Source organism: Limulus polyphemus, unplaced genomic scaffold (assembly GCF_000517525.1).
Source record: "Limulus polyphemus unplaced genomic scaffold, Limulus_polyphemus-2.1.2 Scaffold5269, whole genome shotgun sequence".
Classification (NCBI taxonomy): domain Eukaryota; kingdom Metazoa; phylum Arthropoda; class Merostomata; order Xiphosura; family Limulidae; genus Limulus; species Limulus polyphemus.
The window spans coordinates 43,218-53,865 of record NW_013670879.1 but is presented as its reverse complement, the minus strand read 5'-3'; the positions used below and the strand labels follow the sequence as shown (position 1 = coordinate 53,865).

The following is a 10,648-nucleotide window of genomic DNA, read 5'->3' as shown; positions in this document are numbered from 1 at the left end:
TCAATCCCACTATTCGTTGGTAAAAGAGTAGCCAAGAGTTAGCGGTGGGTTGTGATAACTAGCTGCCTTCCCTTTAGTCTTACACTGCTAAATTAGGGACGGCTAGCGCAGATAGCCCTCGTGTAGCTTAGCGCGAAATTTCAAAACAAACAAACAAATCTCCAAACCCCTTGCCATGAGGCAATACAATTTACTGCAGAAAAAGAGAACCAAGATAAAAATAGGAACACTTAATCACACTGTTACAACTAATCACATTTATTTGCTTTCAATACAGAGATTCGTACTTCCTTCAGTTACATGGATTCGCCATGGGAAATTCATTACCACATACTTTGGTAACTCGTTTTTTAAATCTCATAGAACAACATGCCACGGTCACTTCCATATCTGAGCCTGTATTTTGACTTGGATATGTATATGACGCTCTTGTTTTTGCGGCTTTACTTGTTAGTATGAACAAACAAAATTCCTTCAACACACAGACAACCTATATAAAGACATAATTCACAGCGAAAATGAAAATAACTATTAAAAAATTATGTTAACATTGCACGTAAAGCAAACAGCTACCATAAAACGAATGGAAAGTCAATTTTCAAATTTACGTTACCAAGTAGATCAAATCAATTACCCCTTTCCCGTGCGAGTTGCTCAAGTCTTCAAGAAGCATTACAATGTAAGTAGGTATTATATTACACATGGGAAAGATTAGGCTCTAAAAAGCAAATAAGAAAACAATAAGCTACCTAGATGATTAACGAAGGGCGCGCGTGTGTGTGTGCAAGATTTGATTTTGTAGAGAAGGAATATATATATATTAAAGAAAAAATACTTAAGAAAATAAAAACACAGCTCAAGTCCAAATATCCAATACCAGGGCACAAATCATATGTAATGTGCCCTGGTTTTTTTAGGTTACGGCTGAAGTAAGATCCAGATTGCATTGGTGTACACCGTCTGTCCAGTTTAACCTCAATTTTGCCGGCCTCACATACTTAAAAAATAGAGACAGAGAAAAGGAGCAGGTGTGAGTATTCAAGTCCACAACGTCCCAGATTTGTACCATCTTTTGATCTCTGCATCCAGATGTGGAAAAGTGGTTTTTTCACAAAAATTTAAAAAAATATAATTAAAATACTATACGTCAGTTTTGTTATTAATACATTTATATTAGATATTACAAATTCTATAATGCTACAAATTTTACAATACCTAAGAAGTTGTCAATGAGGGAGACAGCAAAGCCCCCTTGAAGTTGGCATTCAAGCTCGAATATGTTGTTTGGACATAAATACCAAGATGTTAACATATTACTATACTAAGCCCAACCTTTTGCTATTAGTATAGCTTCTATCCCCCATTCTCCTATACCTTTAAATATATAATCAATGGTTCTAAAGAGATACACACAGTTGCAACTCTTATATAGGGAAGGTGATACAACTACAATAGTTTACCTATATAAAAATAAAAACTTTCAAATAAGCAATTCCAATTATTTCCCCTCCAACCAATAAATTATTATGTTTATGTTATTATTTTCAAATTTATGTTAGTACTTTTTATATTTATTATAAAATAATTTAAAATATCTGTTTAAGGTTTTTTCAACAAAGTCATTGAAAATCAATTCTTGTACTAATATATTTGTCTTAGATATTAAAAATTCTATATTGCTACACATTTTATAATATCTAAAACGTTGTGAATGTATGATATTCGGTATGGCATTTATGGAACATTACTACTTAGTGAGGAAAGTACATATATTTGAAATGTGAAATCATTTCTTTTATCATAGATATTAATATTATTATAATCATTAATTATCTGTATATCAAAATCTATATAATATGCTTCATTATTTGGTATGGAGGTATTTTCGATATAATTACTTATTACTGGATTATTGATACTAATTAACTCATCAATATTTCTATTTGTTAAGGAAAATAATTTCAGAATTGTAAAATCATTTATAAATATATTTTCGTTATAATAAAGTGTGACAGATTTGCTATTATATATGTATATTAATATCGATGTTTGTTTAAGTTAAATCTATATTTAGAAATGTACATAACTTATGCGGTTAAATTGCGAAACTCCCGCATATTCTCTAAAGTTGTAGAAGATTCTCGAGTGTAAGAATCAACAATATATGTGTGTACGTAAACGCTAGTGTAGCGTGTTAGTATTGTTAAGTAAGCTAAAGTTTCGAGAAAATCTCCACACGCCTATAAATATAAACAACGCGACGCGCCAAAACACAGTATCTATTATTGGTTTACTATAGTTGGTATATTATAAACCTTGGAAGCTATAATTGTGATTAACGCTTACTGATCGGAAAACTTCAAATATTTGACCAGGAACATTTATAAATTTCGAACATTAAAAACCATTAGTACTTTTATGAAGACATTATATAACTTCAGCGGTACAAGAAACTTAACCTGTAATCGGCGTGTGATCAACGAAGACTCAGCCCGTAATAGAAAGGTTAAGTAAATTGTATTTAGATATTTGTTTAGTGGCTGCATTTTTATTTTTTCAAGTATATATTTTTTCATTTATTTAATTATTTTCATATTTGTCTTTTTCATCAAAATTAAATCTAATTATATTTCATCTATGGTTTGGATATGCTGTATAAAATTCACACTATCCTTCCTTTTGATGCAATCAGTTTGAAAAGGAATTTGTAGTTTACTTACGAGTAATGGTTAGTAGTGGATAAACATTATACATTGTTTTTATTCTCTCACATGTTTCATCAACATAATAATATGTAATAATTTTACATGTCCTGTATTACTCTCCACAATTCAGCCAAGTTGTTTGGGCGTCTTTGAGCTCTTCAGTTTTGCATAAGTCCATAAAGATCCATCAATATTCATACTGGGACTTTGCTCAGGTAATACCATTGTTGTGAGTAGCATGATAAATCAGGATCTGCATGTGCGTAGTAGCAGTCAGGGTCACATCAATTTTACACAGATCACAAAAACACTGTTGGATGAGATCCAGTCCCAAACTCGTACTAATTACCTATAATTTTTCACTGTGGAAGTTGTAAGTTGGCTATGATATCATTATCTCCTGTACCATAGAATAATTGTCTTTGACTGTTGCCAAATAAGTCGAATTTGGATAAATCTGTAAAGAGCATATATCTCCAGGTTTTCTTTCCAATGTTTGTGGTCCGATACCCCTTTCAGCTTTTTGATTTGGTTACCTCTCCTCAACAGTAGTTTTCAAATAGCTCTAGGTAATATTCACACTTATATCTATATAAATATAATAATACTGTCTGTTGTCTGTTATATGTCTACTTCGCAGGGTGTGGATGGTTCTTCACCAAAATTGGTATGGAGGTTCATTAGGTCCAAGCGGGGGGTACACACAACTTTTCAGTTTTGCATTTTATGGTTTGCTAATTTTATGGAAATTTTTCCATTTTTATCACTACTTCGCCGTCTAAAGATGGATCTTCACCAACTTTGAAATGAAGGTTTATTGGGTCCATGCGGAGATATATGCAAACTTGCGGTTTCACATTTTGTGTTTTGCAGTTTTATGGGCTTTTTTTGCGGTTTTTACAATTACACGTAAGGAAGCAACTTTTCATATCCTAAGATAACCTTTCATTAAACATGGTTTTACATAACTTCCGTCCAGGGGACGGGTACTCCAGCTAGTATACTTTAAAGTCTTTGGTAAAATCTGTACTCAAACGTCGTCTATCTCGTAAAGAACATACATTTGTAGAGTTTCGGTTCTCAACTTCGACCATTTTTTATTATTGACTGTGCCAGTTTCATATACTATTTTCAATTTCTTGCACACAGCTTTTAGTTGCACTGATTTCCTGCCACAAGATTTTTCATAAAGTATCCTTAGCCATCTTGTTTTGCGGTATTTCACTCATTGTAGTCATGGAAAGATATAGCCTATAGTTCCTGATCAGAATATGACTGTCTGTAATTTAACAGACTTCATATTAGTATAGTTCTTTCTGTGTAAACTAACAACACGTGACTATGTTCTGTTGCAGCTCATTTTCACGTGACAAAGCGGTGGCATTTTCGTAGTATTTGTTTTGTTTTGGTTTGAATTAATTTATTTGTACATGAAGAGAAAAGTATCAATTATCATAATAGTATACAAATTAGATTGCCAAATAATTCTGATTTAGAGGATTGTTTACGTTGGTTATAAATATCATTAATGAGTAGGTATGAGCAAATAAAGGCATGAGACTCAAAAAACAAAATAAAAAAATATGGAGACTCAGGTCACATTACCGTAATGAAATACTGGCATGTAAATCCAGGAAACAATAAGATGACAGGTAAACAATCAAGAACATAAAAAAAAATGCTGCAAAGAAAAAGTGTTGTACAATAGCATAATTTCAACAGTTCAAGTTTTGAAGAACCACACACTCAAGCTCAGTGTGTGAAAATGTGATATTCGAAAACTAAGTAAACACAATTTTGTGAACTGTGCGATTCTCACAATAGTCTGTTCTGTTTTATGGTGAAAGCCGCTATATCTAAAGTAAACTTAATTCGATGCTCCAAAGAGAATGGAACTTTCAACCTATTTATAGCTTAACTAGAAAGCAATATAAATTATAGTGCTTTTTGGGACGTTATACAGGATAGTCCAAAATTATCTTTCATATTTTAAAATGTAATAATTAAATAATTAAGGAAATACAAGCATGCAGTTTTCAACATATTGTAGTTCAACTTAAACAGCTTTTATTGTCAAGTGTTTTGTTTGCTTTTTCACTCCCGTGGGTAGTGTTACCACATAAAATGGTAAACATGCAAGAAAATGCTCAATGCTTCGTTTGGCTTGCAAAGACCAAGTCAATGAATGATTGAATTATGGTGCAACATAATTATAGACGGTAGTACAGGAAGAAGTATGGGGTGTGTTAAGGATACTATGTATTGCACACTTATAGCAAACATCACAAAGCTAAAGACGGGGATAACGGACACCATCGCCTCTGTAACTGTAAACATGTTGCAGCGAACGTGAACTGAAATCGAATACCAGTTAGACGTGCTGAGCGCATCTGATGGTGCACAGGGAGAAGTCTACTGATATGTCAATAAAAACTGTTTGGGCTACAAGATGTTGACAACTGCCTGGTTGTAGTTCCTTAGTTAGTTAATTATTAAATTTTAAAATAAGAAAGATAATTTTATTTCACCCTGTATTTTAGTGCATGATATATTTTGTATGTTCTAAAGCGCATATTTGAAATCTGCAGTAACTAATTTTGGACATCAAACATAGTTAGAAAAAAAAAAGTTTACTAAAGCAGGCACCCGAGTGCAAACCGTCCCAGGACTGATGAAAATGCTAAATTTCTTGTTTATATGTATATTTGTATTTCTTTGTATATGCCCCCCAGTGGTACAGCGGTATGTCTGCGGACTTACAACGCTAGAATCCGGGTTTCGATACCCGTGGTGGGCAGAGCACAGATAGCCCTTGTGTAGCTTTGTGCATAATTAAAAAACAAACAAACAAACAAATCTTTGTATATATTTTTAACAATAGTAACAAAAATTTAAAAATTAAAACTTTTAGATTATACTAAAAACTTAAATGAAAAAAAATGAACTAATTTTCTTTCGTGATTAATACTCGAGAAAAGTATACTTTATTGTCTTTTAGCCTGCAGTCATCATAAAAAACAGGTTCATTTTATTTCATATTTTCAACTTTTGCTACAGATTGTCTCAGATGATTCGTTACAGTTAATGTAAGGGTAGAGAAAATAAGAGATTCCAGAGGCTTATACAAACGAAATAAGAAACTGGTGGTCTCTTATTGCATAAGGCACCTGGTGGGGCTTTACCTTAACTGGATCCCTGGGTATGGTCACGATCTTGTGTTGCTGAAGGTCTATTTTGCCTGGTCCATCAGTGAAGACGTCTGTGTAGTAGCACAGTAGCTCTTGTAGGTCTTTCTTCTCCTTGCCAATCAGTTCTTCCCTAATGCTGACGTTTTTGTATGCCTCATTTCCACCCAGTGATTTTAGGTCTAGTAGGTCTTCATTTTCTATAACAAAGTCAATGTCTTCTGGTTCTGCATCTATGACAGTCACACCTACCATGTCCATCTGTCCCTCAATAGCTGCATCGATTAGGTCTTCTTACCTCTCGAAGTATCTCTTCAACAAATTCTAATTCTGTTGACCACTTCTTGTATTTAAAAAGGTCCTTTCCACTACAGTGTGAGTTTATTGGTGTGGGTAGTAGAACTACGGCCTCTGTCAGTCCTGAAACATTGATCCTTGGCCTTCTTGTCATAGCAGTGCTTCTGACTGCCTTGAGCTGCATACAAGCTCTATTGAGCAAGTTGACAGGTCTCCTCCAGTCAGTTTCTGAGATCTAACATATACCAGTAAGTGTTCCTCACTTCTAACTTTCCTTCTACTGTCCATAGCTCTTTCAATATCTGTATCAGACCTTGTACTGTTCTTCCATACAACAACTCAAAGGGTATAAAGCCTGTACTAACTTGTGGGACTTCTCTGTAAGCAAATAATACTGCCTGCAGATATATGTCCCAGTCCCGTGGTCTCACCTGGCACATCTTCTTTAGCATACTCTTTAAGACTCCATTGACTCTCTTACAAAGTCCATTTAGAGTTGTTTAGAGTGATAAAGAGTTGCCTAGTTCTGAAGAGTCTGCACACCTCTTGCATCACTTTTGAAGTATACTGGGTCTCCCTGCCACTCAGTACTTCTTTTGGAAAGACTACTCTGCAGAACACTTCCACCAGGGCTTCTTCTATTCTCTCTGTCTCCATCTTTAGCAGTGCTATGGCTTCTGGATAACGTGTCACATAGTTGACTACTGTCAGCATGTAACAATTGCCCTTGTCAGAAACTGGTGCTAGTGGGCCAATCAAGTCCACACCTAGTCTGCCAAATGGCTCTTCTATGAGAGGCATTTCATCCAGTAGTACCTTGGCTACTTTCCCTCAAGGTATTATCCTTTGGTAGATGTTAAGTGACCTGCAGAATCTGGTCATATTTCTGATGACCCACAGCCAATGGAAATTGCTGGTGATTCTCTCTGCCATTTTATTTACTCCTAGGTGTCTTCCTACAATCGACTCATGAGCCAGCTTCATCACTTGAGTTCAGGTATTCTGTTGGTACTATGAACTTTTTAACTTCCCCAGTACAATTACCTTGATAGATCCTCTAAAGCACTCCCTGGTGGTCTCTATTCTGTAAGTCTCTTTCTTCTTTGTTTTGTGCTTGACTTTGTCCTAAAATTTCTGCAGTGAAGGGTCTTTTTTGCTATGCTTCTTTCAGTTTTCATAAACTTACATTCGAGACTTGCGGGGACTTGATGTCTTGTTTGCTTTTCTTTTCTTGAGCTCTAGTGGTAACTGAAGATGTTTCATCAGTCTTTTTTTTTTCTGTCTAGCTCTTCCAAACTTCTACTGCCTGGTATGTTTCCAATCACCATGTCATAGATAGGTGCTTTCATGGCCACAAGGTCTCCCACATAATATGGAGTGTCCACCTTTATTCTTGCTATGAGAACATTTCTCATTGTTCCATCAATCTGTACACACAGATGTACGTTGCACATCATCTGGCCATCAGATACTAGACTGGTTCTCACTACTGCACAACTGCATCCAGTATCTTGTAGGACTTTCACTTTCTTGTCCCAGACATAACCTTCACCTTCTGTGATTTGTTGGCATCTCTCAATGTTTGTCACATACGCCAATCATTATTGGCACTGTTGATCAATTTGCTAACTTGAGCTGACCATCAGTTGTGCACTATTTAATCATAGAGATAGCACTTCCTTCTTGTGTGAATCTGATGTGTTGTTTCTATTCTGTTTCTTCTGGCAGCCGTTTACCACTGTATAATTCTGGCTGTCATTTTTAACATTTTTGTGCTCTTGGTAACATCGTTTCCATCATTCAGTTCTATTGTCTCGATGGCATAGATAGACGTAGATATAGTATTTGACAGTAAGAAAAAAGATGAGAATATATTAAATATATTTCTGTCTGTGAGATAGTTTGGTAATGCAAAGTTCAATCCATTACTTAGTAAAGTTGTACACTTTTTTGATAAATTAATGTCTTCCTTGTTATCAGGCTATTGTTCACTACATTGAACATTGTTTAAATCAATTACAATCATATGTCTAACTTTTTTCTGTACATGACATCCTGGAAAATACCAAACAAGAACTTCTTCAGTTTTCAATTTGATTTTTAACACAAGCAAGTAGTCATACTAATTGTTTAATCTCGGCTTGTATAATGTAAGAAAACAGATTTGCAATGTTGTATGCGTTAGCTTCTGTTGTTATTACCCGCAGTGGCACAGCGGTATGTCTGCGGACTTACAACACTAGAAACCGGGTTTCGATACCCGTGGTGGACAGAGCACAGATAGCCCATTGTGTAGCTTTGTGCTTAATTACAAACAAACAAACTGTTGTTATTACATGTAAATACTTCCTGCAATTAAGAAAAACTGGTCAATAGCAGAAAACTGTTACTTAAATTCAGATATTTAAGTGCACACAAAAGACTAGAAATCATTACTGAAATAAATATAGCTACAAGCTCAAGATATATAAAACTATTAAAATCCTGGTTAATCAGAAACCCACCCAAAATTATAGTTTTTTTCACCGGAAAAAATACAATTTCAAAATCATTTTTATGCAAAAAAAAATCAGCTCTTTCGAAATCAGTTTTACATTTTTGCGCGACGCAAGTATAACCGAAGTTACGAGGAGGCCAGGACCATGTGAAGAACATAAATACAAAAAGAAAGGAAGCTGTGAAATGTGTTTACATTGTGATCTTCCAGCTATATGTACAGCAAAATATTGCCATGTTATCCCCCAAAGTACACGTAGTGTAGTGCAAAAGGTCCAAAAGCCAGTAAAAAAAAAGAGAGAGGGGGAAGAGGCAGAACAAGACGTTTTTATGGAAATTTCTGCTAAAGTGTTTCGTTACAAGATTTGGACATTGAGATTGAAGACGTACTACAAGAAAACTAGAAACATGTTTATTCTCACTAATTATGTATTGGAATTTATTAATAATATCATTGGAACTAAAATAACTATCAAAGCATTCCGAATCTTTCCTTTTGTTTTCTGGGAAGTTGGCGGTAGCCAATCGTTTTCGTCCATTTCTCCGCAACCAGAAAGGATTTTTAAATTCTAAAAGTTATTCTCGCCTTTTTAGACCATTAAGCACCTATTGCGCGCTTTCCCTGTTTATTTATTTTTTTTTAAGTGCGCACGGCAACCCCAAGGGTAGGTTTCTCACTGACCGGGATCTTAATGTACCCGGCATTTGAGACCAACACTATGCTATCGCTTCTTTGATATCTTTGTAATTTGTAATTATAACTAACAATCACCTTTATACTTTGTGTGTTTCCTTGTAAATTTGTTATCAATTTATATAACAAAACCTTATATTACATGAATAGTACCAGTTAGTATGTTTAATAATATACCTTTTATAATGCTTTTAATATAGAGATTGTTTTGCATTGTTAGCTTAATGAATAGATTTAGTGCGAGGATATCCAACCGATGAAACAAAGCAGTATAACCTTTATAATTAAGAACGTAGGAAAAGTATATTTAATTAGCTACATTCATTATCAGGTTAATTTTTAGTTTCACTCCATATAGGCGAGTTGTTCTGATTAGAAGTTGCCTCCCAGTGGCACAGTGGTATGTCTGCGGACTTACAACGCTAGAAACCGGGTTTCGATACCCGTGTTGGGCAGAGCACAGATAGCCCATTGTGTAGCTTTGTGCTTAACTACAAATAAACAAACGTGATTGGAAGTTAATATTAATTAATGTAAATATTAAAAGCCCAAGTACTGACCTCTGAATCACTTCATTAATAACAAGGGTCCAATTTGACTGGACTCCGTTAATAACGTGTAAACTTCAATAAGATCAATTCTTATCATTCTTTTATCAAGAGAAAATAAGAGATCTTAGCCTATACCTCTAAGATAACCCTTTTATCCCCAGAATCATCCTATTAGCTCTACTCTGAGCTCTTTTCAATAATTCAATATCCTTTCTCAGATAAGAATGAAATTATAGTGACTTTGCTCTAGCATTAGCGGTGTTCTATTCACCAATATCCCCGCTGTATTACTACTTGGTATTAATAATATTGTTCACAGACTGAGCAGGAGATCCGTGCTTATGGTAGATTATTAGTTATAATCAAATTATAATTATAAATAACACACATTAACAAGTCAATGGACATCTCGTAAATTAGAATTTAAACAGTATTTGTTAATGTAGGATACTGTGGAAACCAACGATATCAAATAAGATATGCATCTCGTTTAATTTCTTTTTAACTAAGGTTTTAGCTTACGGGAAACAACTTTATTCAAGTAAATTTTAAAATATCAAATATTCGAAATATAATATCTCATAGAGACTTACTGCATTGTTTGCAGTGTTATTAAAGACAGGACTTACAACAATTAAGATAATAAAAATATCATAACTAAAACTCTAAGCATACAATATCATCCATATACCTAACTAGTATTGGTTAAATATTGTTACG

The 10,648-nt window shown here is 34.4% G+C and overlaps 1 protein-coding gene across 1 annotated transcript in view; it reads left to right on the top strand.

The window, feature by feature from the left end:
• Positions 1-10,648, top strand: part of LOC111089115 (canalicular multispecific organic anion transporter 2-like) — a gene marked incomplete at its 3' end in the record, with an annotated part of 59,272 nt that overhangs the window by 11,448 nt on the left and 37,176 nt on the right. The window lies entirely within an intron of this gene.